Below are 15,753 nucleotides of genomic sequence, written 5' to 3'. Positions count from 1 at the left end.
CCCGGCCGGAAACAGGAGCCGGGCGGCCGGGATCCGCGCTCCTCCCGCGCAGGCCGCCGACGGGGGCGGGGCTAGCACGCGCGCCCCGCCCCGCAGCCTCCGGCCCCGCCCCACCGCCGCGGCGGTCCTGCGATCTGCGGCCGCGATGGACGAGGTGCGCCGCGGACCGAGCCTGCTGGAAACACAGCAGTGTGTCGGCCCCACGGCCTCGTGCCTTTCAGAAACGCGCCGGGGGAGAGCAGGACTCAGAGGCCGGGGCCGTGCGGGCCTGTGTGTGCCGACCAGCGGAGTCCGGTGTGCGGGGGGACCCCCGGACACCAAGGGGAACCCCAACAACCCGTGGTCCACGCGGCGCGGCTGCTTTCATCCGCCCTGACCGGACAGTTACACCGCTCACTCACTCCCCGGAACGGGCCCTGGAAACTGGCGCAACCCGCCCCTTCCCACCCCAGCTCCCCCAGCCCCGGTAGGGCGCGGCAGGGTCGCAGGCTGGGGAGCCCCGCTCTCCGGACAGCCCCGGTGCTCCGTGCTCGGGGCTGCAGGGCCTGCGGCCCGGACGGCCGCCTTCAGGAGAGCAGCCTGGGGGGACTCCCATCCCCAGGGAGCCCGTTGTGCTGCTGGGGACGCAAGGCTGACGAGTCCAGAACAAAGTTCAGCGCAAAAAGGGCTGCGGTGGGGGCCACACGGGAGCCCAGACTCAGCCAGGACACTAGCCACACCGTGTCCCCCCACAGTGGGAGTCAGCACCACGGCTCAACCATGGCCGGAGCCCGGGGGAAGCCCACGCGCACCGATGAGTCTGGGAAAGGAAGAGCCGGCTGCAGGCAGGGCCGGGTGCCGCTGCTCAGGAGGGACACAGAGGGGCTCCCCAGCAGGACACTGGACAGATGACCACATCAGCCGCTTAAGGCCAAGGTGATGGGGTCTGTGATTGACTCAAGGCCACGTAAGGGGCTGGAATCTGTGTCCGTTGATATATTCAAGGCTTTACTGAGCACACAGTGTGCTAGAAGAGGCAGGACTATGGCAAGTGGGCACGTCCTACTTGTGGGGAGAGCAGGTCCCTTCAGGGTGTCTTTGGCCAGGCTGTGCAGGAGCCGATCGGTCCCGTTCCAGAATGGCCCAACAGGGAACCAGGCGGTTCATAGGTGCAGAAGGAGACACCAGGCCTGAACATACAGGGGTGACTTCACAGCATGGACCTGGGCTGAAGCCACAGAAAAATATCCCGGGAAGAAACCCCAGAAGACCCTCTCAGGCGTGACATCCCCGCGGTAAGAGCTGCCAGCGTGGGTCTCTGCTCAGCATCTGCCGGCCCAGGTCGGTGGAGAGGAGAGACCGGCTTCCTCTGGAGAGGACCTCCTGCGAGGCGGTCAGCGGCGCGGTGGGCACTCAGCACTCGGTCAGCCCTGGGCGGGGACACCTTCAATTTTAGGGCCTGCGTTTTGCCTCCTCTGGGCTGTGCAAGTTTTCTCCACACAGAGACAATCGTGTCGGACAAAACGGATCAGCTAGGAGTTTTCCAAAGTCCCGGGGCCTCTTCTCTCTCCATCTGTCCCATAGTCCGCCTGGCTGACCTCCTCCTGTCCACACTTCCCACGCCTGACCCTGCTGTCCTCACATTTCCCTGTGCAGCCGGATCTCCCCATCTCCACCCGAAAATGTAGTAAAAATCTTAAAACAGAATCCTCCCCCTCCTCCAGCCCCCGCCCCGCCGGGCTCTGCTCTCGGTCCGGGAGACCCCGCCCCATCCGCTCGGCCCTTCGAGGCGCTCGGCGGGGACCGCGATTCTTCGCTTTTCCTGCCTCATTCTTGGGTCACCCGAGGGCGCTCGCGGCCCGCTCTGCGCGCATCCTGGGCTTCTGGGTTTCCGGGCGGAGCTGGGGGGCCGTGGGGCTGCCGGAGAATCCGCTTCCCCAGGGCCTGGAGCCCCTTCGGCCTCCGCCCTCGGACTGCGGACGGGCCGTCTCCAGACCGCCGCGCGCCGAGGCCTGGGGTCCCACGCAGCCGCGGAAGGATGGACCCCAGGAGGTGCAGACTCCCCCGCGGCCCTTCCCTGTCCCCCCCGGGCCCTCAGTGAGGGACTTCCTAGTGAAGAACCCGTTCCGCAGACCCCACCAGGCTGCGCGTGAGGGTGGCCAGCGACCGCTCCCCATAGGGCAGCCCCTCGCAGCTCGGACGCCGCCGGTGCCGGGTCACGGCCCCGGAGTTGGAGTTGGGACTCCCAGCCCTACCTGGCCCTCGGCCGCTGCCCTAACCCTGCCCTCGCCAAGTGCCCAGGGTCAGGTCTTCCTTCCCGGGGTATCATGGCCACCCCTTTGCCACCAGCCAGGGCCAACCTGGGTCCAGATAAATTCGCCCACCGCTCCCCACTCAGCCCTGGGACTGTGTCCTCTCAGCCGGTTTCGGCCCCTCTCCCCGCACACTCTGCTCCCTCCAACCCCTTCCTGGCCTGAGTCCCGGTCTCAGGGTGCCCCCAGGCCCCACTCCCGGCACGAAGGTCTTTGCGCGCGCCCCTGGGGAGCTGTCCAGGCTTGGGGTTGACTTGGCAAGGGAGGAACTTCTGGGGCTGTTTCCCCATCTCCGCAGTGGGGGTGCCAGCGCGGGGGTCTTGGGGAGACAGAGCCCCAGGCGCCCGCAGCAGCCGGCTCAGTGGGCTCCAGGGCCCTGCGAATGTAGGCAGCAACTGTGGCCTGGCTCGCGGCTCAGGGTCGGCGTGGGGTTGGCAGGGCCGAAATCCTGAGTGCGACCCCAGCCCGTCCTGCCCCGCGCGGGTGCTCGAGGGCGAAGGGACAGGAGAGCGTTTTCCCTCCCCTCCTCCATCTCCCGGACCCTCCCCAGCGTCCGGCACCAGCGACTCTGGCAAGGAGCTGCCGCGCCGCAGGGCGTGTGGCTGACACCCGCCCCACTGGGCGCGCAGTGCGCTCGGTCGCCTGCCTGCAAACTGGGAGACTAAGGCAGGCGCCGGGTCCCGGGGTCCTCCGCCCGGCCTGGTCTCTGGGCGAGGAGCGCCGAGGCCACGCCCAGAGCCTTCTCCGCGACCCAGAGGGCACACGCCCGTGCTCTTTGGCTTGGCTTCGGGCATTTCAGGGGTTAAAACGATCGGTTTGAATCTCTGCGGGACCGCTGTGGTCTGAACGTCTCCGTAACCAGGGGAATGTCCGGGAGTCGGGCCGCACGCGTGGCTCCTGGACAGTGCGGCGGGGCCCCGGGCCGTGCGCGCGTCTGCGGGCTGGACCGTCCGCGCCTGCCCGCGCCCGGGAATGCGACAGGAAGTTCAGATGCAAACGCTCTGGGGCTGTGCAGTTCCCGAATTTGGAAACTTTCTGGGTAAAAATAACGCGTCCAACTCTCTGCGTGATGCCAGGGTTGACCGGAGGAAGTGGTGAGCCAGGGGTGGGGGGGAGAGGCCCGGGGAAGTCGCGATTTCGCCAGCGCGCTCTGCCCCCAGGGGCTGCGGCGTGGGGCCCGCCCTCGCCCTCCCCGGGCGGCCCCAGAGCCCGGGCCCCAAACGTCCAGCTCGGTCTCTGCACGGTCCCAACTGTTTATAGTTAACGTCCTTTTCCGATTCCAGAGTGAACACCTGCACGTCGGAAACGCTTTGGAAAACACAGAAACCTACTGTAAACAGCTACAATCCCTCTGACCCCCTTGCCCAGAGGTGCTTGGCCATGACGTCCGTTCCTCCCAGCACCTTTCCCCCACCTGTTTGGGTCTTGCCGCCTTTTTAAAAATGTGAAATTTTCATGTTGCTCAGGCGTGAGAAGGGGTAGGTCTCCCTGGAGCCCACCCAGCACACAGCCCTGGGTCTCAGTCCGCCCCCCACATCCTACCCATGCAAGCTTCAGTGCGCAATTCCCAGGGTGGCCAGGGTCACACCCAGATTAGGGCAAATGATCCAACCCTCCCTCCCCCCTCAACCTGAGCTTCACCGCAGCTTAGGCGGCTCCTGGGTGCTTCCCCACGGGAATGGGATTTTCCTCTCCTACCCTCTGCTGGATCTTATTCACCAGCCCTAGTGGGCTGGGCCCTGGGCGCTGGGCCCTGACCCCTGCCCCACCTCCCCCTTTCCAGGCTCTTCATCTCAACCCCACCTTTCAGGAACTGGGCTAAGGCCTCACAGCCACCTGCCCAGCGGGGGCCTGGCACTGCCTTTGGGGCTTCCCAGAACCCAGTGGCCCAGCACTGCTCACCTGCCTGCTCCTCTGCGGGCCACAAGCAAGACTGACCACGGGCCCGCACGCTGGAAAGGTGCTCCTGTTCTCTTGAGAGAGAAAACAGGAAGAAGCGGACGGAGAAGGCTGCCTCCAGCCTGCAAGGGCTTCCCAGGTGGCGGAGGGTGAGATCTTCCCAGATAGCTCCCTGTGGGAGCGCTCTCGGTGGGGACCCCAAACCAAGGCGGGGACGGGAAGCAGGTGGGCAGAGCTGGAGCACTTCACGGGAGACCGGGAAAGGAGGCCCCTGGCCCCAGCTGGCTGCCCAGGAGGGTGATGTGGACCCAGGGGGGACAGGCACAGGAACACCAACCTCTGGGGTTTGGGGGGTGCTGGTGGGGAGCTGGGGAGCGGAATGAAATGCCTGGGTCTCCTCTGCGGAGGAGGAGGAGTCTTGAAACTGGTGTGGGAGGCCAAGGGAGAAGCTTTTGGAGAGAGAAAAAAGGCCCCTAGGATTGACTTCAGCTTCATGGGATCCGGGTTCTGTCCCGGCCCTGAGGCCCTCCGGTCCTTCTTCCCCAGCACCGAGTGCCTTCCTAGTGCAGGCCCAGCAGCCGGGGGCTCAGAGTCTGCTCGGGGCTCCAGACCCAGCATCCCATCAGACCCCCGGAGTGGGTGAACCAGACACTCGGGCCCTGCCCCCATCGGGATAGAGATCCTCGGGCTGAGCGTGGGCCCCGGGTCTGCGTTCCTCACACGGGCCCTGCCCAGTGCTTAGGCTGGGATTTCCAGGTTCCTGCGTGTACTTCCTCCTCTCCCACCCAGCGGCCTCCCCAGAGAGCCCCTGGTGTGGAGCAGGGTTCTGCCTGCTCTGAGCCCAGCTAAGCTTGCTTACGTGCAGTGGGTCCGAGGCTTCCCTGGTGTCGCAGAGCAGTTTCCGCGGCACACGTGACACACGCCGCCTGCTATTCCCGCACTTTCTCTGGGCCAGGCCTGTTATCTGTCCCCGTTGGCCCATAACCTCACACCCACGGAGGGGAGGCCAGTGATCACTGACGCCCATAACCTCACACCCACGGAGGGGAGGCCAGTGATCACTGACCTCATGGACGAGGGGGAGCCCAAGGCCAGAAGCGACTGTTTGTCACCGCAGCCAGAGGCTGGACAGCAGGAGAGGGAGAGAGAAGCTCAAACAGACCCTGCCCTGAGCACAGAGCCCGATTCGGGGCTCGATCTCACAACCCTGAAATCATGACTTGGGCCGAAATCAAGAGTTGATGCTTAACCAACTGAGCTATCCAGGTATCCCCAAAAGAAATTTTTCTATAACTTCAGGTATAGACACTCCCCTCAACAACAACAGAAAAATCTGCTGTAATTTGATTGAGAGCTCCATGCTTCCTGGGACCTTGTGGCTGCCATCTTTCTGATGATTTGCAACTTCACACGTATTGGGCACTTGCTGTGTGTGCCAGGCCCTTTGAGGAACCCTTTCATATGTCTTCATTTGTCCTCACAGTGGAGGGGAGGGAGTGAGGGAAACGGGGCCCAGGGAAGAAAAGGGATTGGCTGTCTGGAGACGACTACCGCTACCAGTGCCCCGTCTGCCGGACCCCAAGTCCATGCTCCTCTCTCAGCCTGGCATCCCTGCCCCCAAACCAGGTACCAGTTGGAAGGTACAAAGTTGATTTGACAAAGGCAACCGAGACGTCCAGTGGGCACACGTCCCTAAAGATGTCCGAAAGGGGCTTTATTTGGCATTGGAAGAAATGACAGATTGAACAGGAAATGGCAATCCGGTAGGTGCCGTAAAGAGAGAAATGACCCTGGGACCTGGGTTAGGGTTAGACAGCTCGCCTGACCTCCTGGAACCCCCACCCGTCAGCCCGGTCTTCATACTGAAAGGAGAAATTCAATTCCAGGGGACCGGGAAGGCATTATGACCTTCCTGTTGTGGTAATGAGGATGTTAGCTTCTCACACCCCAGCCCATCACATCTCTGTAGAACGATGAACAGTTTCATTTTTAAATTATTGTTTTTAAAATAGGCACCATGTCCAGCATGGAACCCAAAATGGGCCTTGAACTCATGACCCTGAGATCAAGACCTGAGCTGAGGTCAAGAGGCAGATACTCAACTGACTGAGCCACCCAGGTGCCCTCCAACAATTCCATTTCTTTCTTTTTTTTTTTTTTTAAAGATTTTATTTATTTATTTGTCAGAGAGAGAGTGAGTGAGAGCGAGCACAGGCAGACAGAGTAGAAGGCAGAGGCAGAGGGAGAAGCAGGCTCCCTGCGGAGCAAGGAGCCCGATGTGGGACTCGATCCCAGGACGCTGGGATCATGACCCGAGCCGAAGGCAGCTGCTTAACCCACTGAGCCACCCAGGCGTCCCAACAATTCCATTTCTAACCTGGGCTCAGTGCTTTGGTTATTCTGACAGTGTAACTGTGCGCTACTGAGCCAAGGGAACATTCTAGAATTACATTTTCTTCCTTATACAACTTATGGCTTTCCCCAGCGTGGATAATTGCTTAACTTTTTCTGGCTCAATCTCCTTTGCTGGAGCCAAGTCTTCTGCCCTCCAGCAGGTCCTCAGTGTGACCTTCCACAAAGTCAAGTCTGTTGGTTAATCTTTCTGTTCTGGTGAGGGTTGGGCAGTCCCTGCTCAGGCCATAGGCCAGCCTCTGCCCCGGCCTCCTCAGGGTGTCTTTCCTTTAGCCGGGTTGGAAGGAGGAAGCCAGAAAGAGGAAGACTGAGGACAAAAGACCTTCTGCTTGACCTGAAGGCGTAGTTGGGCCATGAGTGAGGATGAGAACACAGGCCGCGTCCAGGACAGCAGGTGGCTGGAAAGGGCCCAGCCCTCAAACATCCTCCCTAGCTTCTGCGCTCGCCTGGCTGCCCTAGCACCCGTGTGGCCTGGACTACAGTAAGGATCTCTGTGGCCCTGGCAGGGTGACTTTCTGCTTGTCGGTAAGGATTTGTGGCGGCCCCAGGGAGAGCACTGTTCAGAGCCCCTGGCAGGGCCCACAGTGTTTTCCGCTCTGCTCTGCCCACCCCCTGGGAGCATGCTCGGGCCTCCTCTGCAGCTGCAGCTGCCTCTGCCGGCTCCTCCACCCCCTTCCTGCCCCACAAAGGGAGCAGCGGCTGAATCAACATTGCAGAAGGAAGTTACTGCGAAAGAAATGAAAAAGAAAATAAAAGTGAAGATCGGGGAGCGGTCACGAAAGGACAAGCGCTGGGGCAGACAGAAGTCGCAAAGGGACGCAGGATAGAGGGTGTCAGCTGGGAAATGGTGTCACCGCCCTGCTGCTGGCCCGAATGCCACCACGCCACGGCACCCTCTCAAGGGCCAAGCTTGTTCTGTGCCCTTTTATTTTTTTTTTAAGATTTATTTATTTGAGAGAGAGAGGGAGCAGGCAGGGCACTGCTCAAGCAGAGGGAGGGGCAGAGGGAGAGAGAATCCCCAGCAGACTCCCGGCTGAGCACAGAGCCTGGCTTGGGCTGGATCTCAGGACCCTGAGATCATGGCCTGAGCCGAAATGTAGAGTCAGACGTTTAGCAGACGGAGCCACCCAGGTGCCCCTGCTTTCTGCCTTCTGAGCGCTGGGTTGTGTTTCCCCGGTGCCTCCTCTGATGAGTGGGTCCCCTGTTCTCGGGCTGGCGCGTCACACCCGCACAGCACCATGGGCTGCGCTGCCTTGATCTCCAGACTTCTCCCGGCTTCGGCTAAGACACCGCAGCGTGCCTGAGCGTCTCTATAAAGGGAGCCTCGCTTTGGCCATCATTAAACTATGTCTTAATCTTTGAGACCCCTTAGTGCTGTGTATTGTGGGAATGTGGCTGGGGGTGGGGAGTGGGGCTGCGGGTGTCCCGGCCAGCATTCGGGACAGCCAGAGAATGGAAACAGCCTGCCTCTTGCGTCTCTTTCTCTGTTTTACATCAGTTAGGCTGCCCGCTTCCCCCCCACCCCATGCCCAGAATAATCTGAGGGACCGCCGCTCTTTCTGCCTTATAGCACTGTGACATGCTCGTCCCTGAACTGGGCCATGGTGTCCTGGAGGGAGCAGGCTACGTGCCCTCTGGGCTTCTAACACAGCACTGGGCCAGGCAACACGTCCTCAACGAACACTGGATGAAATGGAGTTGATTTACTAGAAGGCTAGAGGGAAGTGGCCACAGATGGAATTTATTGGGACTTTGGGGAAAAGATTTTTCCCAGAATTCTGTTCTTCCACCCCTGGCTTCAGCTTTTTTCAAAACACCAAGCCTCGTCTCTCATGCTCACGCCCCACAAAGGCTTCCGCTGGTTGGACCATCACTTCCTCTGTTTCACACCATTATTCCTGGATGGAGAAACCCCTTGGCACGCACCCCAGGACTCCCTGTCTCCCACCTCGCTGCCCTAGTCACTGGCACCACACCCGGGTCTCGCCTGCTCCATGGTGTTGGGGACTGGATGCGCCATGGTCTTAGCTAGATGTTTCCCCATTACTAGATGTAAGTTAATTACGTTATAGATGCTAATGACCCAGTAAAGACACAGACACTTTGTGGTCCTGGTTGTGGCCACCAGGAAGAACACACGGTGTGCATACTAATACTAACCGTTTACATAAGTGACGCCAACTGCCCCCGGGGGCACCGACATCTGCAGCTGTAAGTGTGCATTCGCCTCATTCTCCTTGCAGCTCTGATTGTGTTTGTGTACCATGAGCCTGTTGTTAGGTGTGTGCCCATTTACAAACCCTACATCTCGTGGAATTGGCCCACTGCGGTTAAGTAAAGCCCCACCAGACTGTCGATGGTTTTCACTGCTGCGACAGCTACGGTGATTGAAATCAGCAGAGAACTTCCCTGTTTTCCACCGATTAACATTGCTGTGGTACATCTCCTTCTTCCTTCTTCTTCCTCTATCCCTATCTGTTGCTCTGTCTTTATTCCTCAGTATCCATATTTCCAGCATCATTTCCCTCGGAAATCTTAAGATTGCTTTTAGAGCTTATCTGCTGGAGACTAATCTTCTCACTTTGCCTCCATCTGAGACTGTATTTACTTCTTCATTTGTGGGAAATAAGAGAACTGCAGGAGAATCCAAGGCTGGCAGCCCTTTTCTTGGAGCACTGTGCCACTGTATCCAGGATCTATGATATTTTTTAAAGATTTACTTATTTATTTTTGAGAGAGAGCAAGTGAGTGGAGTGAGAGGCAGAGGGAGAGAATCTTCAAGCAGACTCCCCACTGAGCAGGGAGCCTGATATGAGGCTCAATCTCACGACCCTTGAGGTTATGACCTGAGCTGAAACCAAGAGTCAGATGCTTAACCATCGAGCCACGCAAGTGTCCCTGCGCCTATAGTTTCTGATGCTGCAAACCTCTACAGTTTGCAGTTACTCAATGCTTGCTGCTCTGCATGGAATGTGTCATTTTTCTCTGCTTGGTTTTAAGAATTTTTGTTCTTTTTTTTTTTTAAGATTTTAATTATTTATTTGACACCGAGAGAGAGAGAGAGAGATCACAAGTAGGCAGAGAGGCAGGCGGGGGGGCAGGCTCCCCACTGAGCAGAGAGCCCGATGTGGGGCTCAATTCCAGGACCCTGAGACCACGACCTGAGCTGAAGGTGGAGGCTTTAACCCACTGAGCCACACAGGCGCCCCTCAAATGCTTTTTCTATCAACCGTTCACTTCTGTCCTTCTGGGACTTCAGTCATGCAAATGTTATCCAGACTCTGTCTTTGCCAATCTCTTGGTCATTCATAATGGTCTTCAAGTTCACTCACTTTCTTCCATCTCACCATTCTCACATTAAGCCCATTCGATGATTTTTTTAATCTCTGTTACTGTATTTTTAATTTAAATCCCATCTTACTCTTTTTCATAGTTTTTTTTATCTCTGCTGAAAATTGTTACCTTTGTATTTGTTTCAAGAGTGTTTTCCTTACTTACTGGAGCATATTCATGAGAGCTGATTTAAATGCTTTCTGTGATAGTTTCAACACCGGATCATCTCAGAGTTAGTATCATTCATAATTTTTTCTCTTACAAATTCCTGACATTTTCTTTGGTGTTATTGTCATGTGAGTACTTTTGGACTGTATTTTGAACATTTTGAGTATTACCTAATAAGTCTCTGGATCCTATCAAAATCTCCAACCTTGCTCATTTTGTTTTTGCTGTCAGATCAGCCTGATTAGAAGCAGATCACAAGTTCAGACCTGCTTCCTGTAGGCTGTGGTTCCCACATGAGATCAGTTTTCACAGTCTTCACAGTGTTATTTGGATACATCTCACACTTGCATGCCCCTGGGTCCATTCTTTGACCTTGGCAATGGTCTGTACCATGTTTCAATGCTCAAAGCCTTTCCACACATTTCCAGCTCAAGGGTGAGTCTGGAACATCATACTAAACTTCATGGGATCTTTTTCTAGACCTCCTTCTTATCCCCTACACTCTTTGCCTCCAGAGGCCTCCCTCCCTGCTCCTCTGGTTGTGAAGTGGGGGTTGTAGTCCCCGCACACTGCTGAGTATCTCCGGTGGCTACATTATCCTGGGCCACAGTGAAGATTGCAGTAGCTTCTGCTGAAATAAAATAAAATAAATAAAATAATAAAACAAAATAAAATAAAATCTTCTGCTGCTCCCACCCTCTTGGGAGCACAGGTTTAGGGCAGGAATTGCCTCTAGGGTAAGACTAGGACAAAGAAAAGCAGGCATTTCTCCCTCTCTCTCTATCCATCAGGGCATCTCTTCCCAGCCCAGAGTCCAGAAAGGAGGGCTTCTCTTGGCCATATGCACCATGCTGTTCTGGGGTGCAAGAAACCTTGAATTAAGCCAGTGGTTTGGGGGGCAGGACACCCCCATATCAGTCTTTCATCAAGTTTTGATATCTTGTCCCTATCTTTCAGAAAATTGTTCTGTTTCATTCTGTGTGATATTTTTAATTGTGATCAGAGATGGAGGGCAGTGTGCTTGTTTGGTCTCAGGAGGGACTGGAAGCTCCTGGTGACTTCTTTTTACTCCTAAATATTCTTCATTTTGTTTCATTTGTTACAGCTTCATTAAGGTAGAATTTACATGCCTACATTCACTAACTTTAGGTATACCACTTAATGATTTTAGCAAGTTTACAGAGCTGTGAAATCATCACCACAGCCCAATTTTAGCACATTTCCGTGATCCCACACTCCTCTTGCTCATTTGTAGTCACTCCCTGTTAGTTCCTTAAAAAAAAAAAAAAAAAAAAAAACTCAACACTACAGCAAAGTGTGAAGACCAACATCATCAAACACACATACCCACTGTCCTAGTCTGTCAGATCTTAACGTTTTACCTTACTTTGCCCAGCATTTTTTCTTCTTAAAATGATAAAATTGAAGGTCTCTGTACTTCTCTTCCAGGACCGCTGTCCCCTGTGCCTTCAGAGGTGACCACTGCCCTGAACTTAGGATTCATGGGCATGTGGGTGTCTCCAGCATCACGCAGGATACGTGGTCACACCATACAACCTACTGTAACTCGTGCGTAGGTCAAGGTTTTGAGATGTGTCCTCCGGATACACACAGCTCCAGAAAAATACTTAAATTCCCATGCATTATCCCGCCATATGAACATACCATAGTGTGTCTACCGGTCCTACCTTAGGTTTGCTGCCAGTGTCTCAGGATGCTGGGTTTTTTCTTCAATGTCACCCTTTGGTTAACACCTGATTTTCTTATACTGTGCCCATGAATTTGCCTCCTTGTGACCTTTGTGCTTTAGGGCATGTCGAGATGTCCTTTGTGGCTTAATACATGGTCTGCTCGTCGGTTACAGAGGCCGTAACCCTCAAAGTGTTCACAAGCCTCCTCTGCATCTGTTTCATCTGTTCATTTCTGAGAGAAGGACATTAAAGATGTTTGCTGCGTTTGCATCTGGGTCCTTGGCTTATGTGTTTGTCAGTTTCTGTTCTATGTGTTTTGCAGCTATTTTTTTTCTTTTCTTTTTTTTTTTAATATTTTATTTATTTATTTGACAGTCAGAGATCACAAGTAGGCAGAGCGGCAGGCAGAGAGAGGAGGAAGCAGGCTCCCCCCTGAGCATAGAGCCCGATGCGGGACTTGATCCCAGGACCCTGAGATCCTGACCCGAGCAGAGGGCAGAGGCTCAACCCACTGAGCCCCCCAGGCACCCTTGCAACTATTTTTAATTTGTGGATGATAAATTCCATGACCTCCGTCATTCCTTAAGCATTTATTACTTTTTGCCTTGAATTATACCTTTTTTTTTTTTTTTTTTTTTTTTGAGAGAGAGAGAGAGGAGAGGGGAGGAGCAGAGGAGAAAATCTGAGGCTCCACGCCCAGCGCAGAGCTCAGTCCCAGGACCCTGAGATCGTGACATGGGCTGAAATCAAGAGTCAGAGGCTTCACCAACGGAGCCCCCCCGGGTGCCCCTTGAGTTACACCTCTTGATATCATGTCTACCTAATTGTTAGTATTCCCTGGCATGTGATGTGTCTATCATCCAGTCCTTTATTTTTGACCTTGAGTGTCTGATTTAAGTTTATCTGATAGACAGAATTTTTGGCACTTTTTCCTTTTTAACTGTGGTAAAAAACTAAAACAAAAACGTAACATAGGGATGCTTGGGTGGCTCAGTCAGTGAAGCATCTGCCTTTGACTCAGGTCACGATCCCAGGGTCTTGGGATGGAGTCCCGCATCGGGCTCTCTGCTCAGTGGGGATCTGCTTCTCTCTACCTCTCCTCCTTGCTCAAGCTCTCTCTCTCTAAAATAAACAAATAAACAATTTTAAAATCTTAAGAAAAAAACACAAAACATAAATTTAACCATATATCCCACCATCTTTTCCCAGTTTTGAGTGTGCAGTCCAGATGTTCTGTCCACATTGTGAGCAAACAATCTCCAGAACTTTCTCATCTTGCAAAACTGAAAGCATCCTCCTTCAGCAAATTTACACTTCTTTTTAAAGTTAAAATAAATTTTACTCCAGAAAAATGTACAGTCACGACAGTTGACAGAACAGTTTCATGAATCCAGATGCCCTCAACATTTGGTTCCACGATCATCAACTTGGCCAGTCTCGTTTTCTTTATAGCTTTACCCACTGCTGGTGCAAAATGAAAAAAACTTTTTAAACATTTTAAAGAGAAAGGAGAAGAGGTTGACTGGAGCGCGTGTGAGGGCAGCCGCACAGGTCGACCGCGCTCAGGGACCCGTGTTGGTGCGGAGTTATGTGTGTTTTTACACGGAGCTCCCCATGACCACGACGAAGTGCATTCCAGAAAACAATAGACTGTCTTATCTTTAACCCACTCCTAGGTGCCATGATTCCTGAAACTCAGGAATATTCTAGAACATTCTTAGTGTATGTGATGCTATGTGACTTCAATCTTATAGGAGTCAGGGAGGGTTTTTTTTGTTTTTCTTCTTTTTATGCTTAGAATGCTCCTTTTTGGTTATTTTTTCAACGAAGCAGATATATGGTATGTGCTTGGGGCAGAATTGGAGCAAAAGTACAGCCCATGCTTTGAGGTTTTGCTGAGTCATTTTGAATCCCCAAAGCGATTCATTTTGATCTCTGCACTCAGCAGGGAGTCTGCTTGGGATTCTAGGGAGTCTAGCTTCCCTGGGGCCCCGGCGGCGCAGGGCCTGCGTGTCTGGAAAGGCGGCATCTCCTTAATTCTCCCTCCCCCTCCGCCCCTCCCCCCACTCATCATCTGGCAGCAGATCCGGAACACGGCACCGCGTCCTCTGCTGATACTTCAGTGTGTGACTCTTAAAGGCGACAACTCTTGAGTATAATCACAAAATCTATCACACCTAAGAAAATCAACAGCACTTTTCTTTGAAGATTTACGTACTTATTTGAGAGAGAGTGAGCGGACACAGGGGAGGAGAGGCAGAGGGAGAGAGAATCTCAGCAGACTCCGTGCTGAGTGCAGAGCCCGGGCGGGGCCCCACGCCAGGACCCCGAGCTCACGACCTGAGCTGAAATCAAGCGCCACATCCTTAACTGATGGAGCCCGTCGGGGGCCCCAACCATAGTTTCTTAATATCACCCCCTCCGTACATTGCGATTGGCTGATTTTCTCCTAAATCTCTTAACCTGTGGGTTCCCGAGCCGGGTCTCCTTCCCCCACTCTCCTCCCTTTATGGTTTGTCTCGCGGGGTTTTGCGGGTTGAATCCCTGTGGTGTCATTTGACACATGCCTCCGTCCCCTGTTCTTCCTGTAACCCCGTAGTAGATCTAAAGTCTTGGTCCGAGTTCGGTGCGGAAGTGACAATCGTGATGTCTACTTTATTAGTGTCTAAATTTGTACTGCCCTTCACCCAGGTTGCACCACAAAGGCGTGTGCACAGTGCGTGGTATCCGTCTCTGTGGTGTGGTGGCCAGTGACAGTCACTGCTCTATCTAGTGAGGCCGCGCCGGGTGTGGCGTGGGGACATGCTCAGTCTGTGCTTCTTTGTTATTCTCTAATCGTACTGAACGGTCCGGATTCCCTTGATAGAGAGCATGTAGTTGGAACTCATCTGTCTCTTTATTTTTAAAACCCAATGCAATAATTTGTTTATTCGAAGTGGGACACGGTAAGCCCCTCCTGGGTGCTACGATTCCTGAAATTCTAGAATATTCTAGAACATGTGAAGCCATTCCTGGGTTGCCTGGGTGGTTCAGTCGGTTAGGCATCTGACTCTTGATTTTGGCTCATGTCATGATCTCAGGGTCGTGGGATCGAGCCCCGTGTCGGGCGGGCTCTGCACTCAGCGGGGAGCCTGCTTGGGATTCTCTCTCCCTCTGCCCCTCCCCCCACTCTGTCTTTCTCTCTTTCTCATAAATAAATAAAATCTTAAGAAAAAAAACCTCATTCCCAATATCTTATTGTATGTTTTTAATTTATAATCTTATTTTTTCTATTTCTCTTGTCTTTTCTAAAACAAAAATTGTCATATTTTCTTTTTTTACAGATTATACATCCTATTTATATCCTTAAGAAGGCTTTTTGATCGTTCTTACATATAATATTAAATACTTCCTAACAAAACGTCCGTTGATGCGCACCAGAGACGGCAGCGTGCTCCCTTGATCCTGCGGGATTTTTGTTTCAGATTCTTACTATTTTTACGTCTGTTTTAAAACCTGTAGTTACTAGGCGTCCTCATTTCTGCTTGCTCCCTGCTCACCTTTGTGTCCCCCAGCCTCCCGTCCCTGTCGGATCTGTCCATCTGTCCGTCCACCTGTTGCTGGGGAGCGTCTGTGCACAGTGCAGGGAGCCGGGTGCCGGGTCCTGCTCCGGCTGGAGACGTCCGGCTTACCTGATCGATCCGTGTCTCCTCTCCTTGCCCCCGTCCCCACTCGAATCCCCCCCACCTCGTGGCATTTTCTTGCTCTCTGTTCTGTCCTGCGAGGGCACTAGAAGCCCCCCGAGGGCAGCAGTGGCCTGTCGCTTGGGCCGCTCGTTGGGGGCCTCTCCTGTCACGGGGTGTCTGGTCCTCTCTGTCCCCGGGTCTCTGCTCTTGGGCGCTGCCCGTCGGATGGGCATGGGCTTTGTGCACCTGCGTCCGTCTTGCGTCCTCCTGCCTGTGTTGGGGCCGATTCTGTCC

The sequence above is a fragment of the Mustela lutreola genome, chromosome 2 (genome assembly GCF_030435805.1).
Source record: "Mustela lutreola isolate mMusLut2 chromosome 2, mMusLut2.pri, whole genome shotgun sequence".
NCBI lineage: Eukaryota > Metazoa > Chordata > Mammalia > Carnivora > Mustelidae > Mustela > Mustela lutreola.
Note: the sequence above shows the minus strand (reverse complement) of the source record.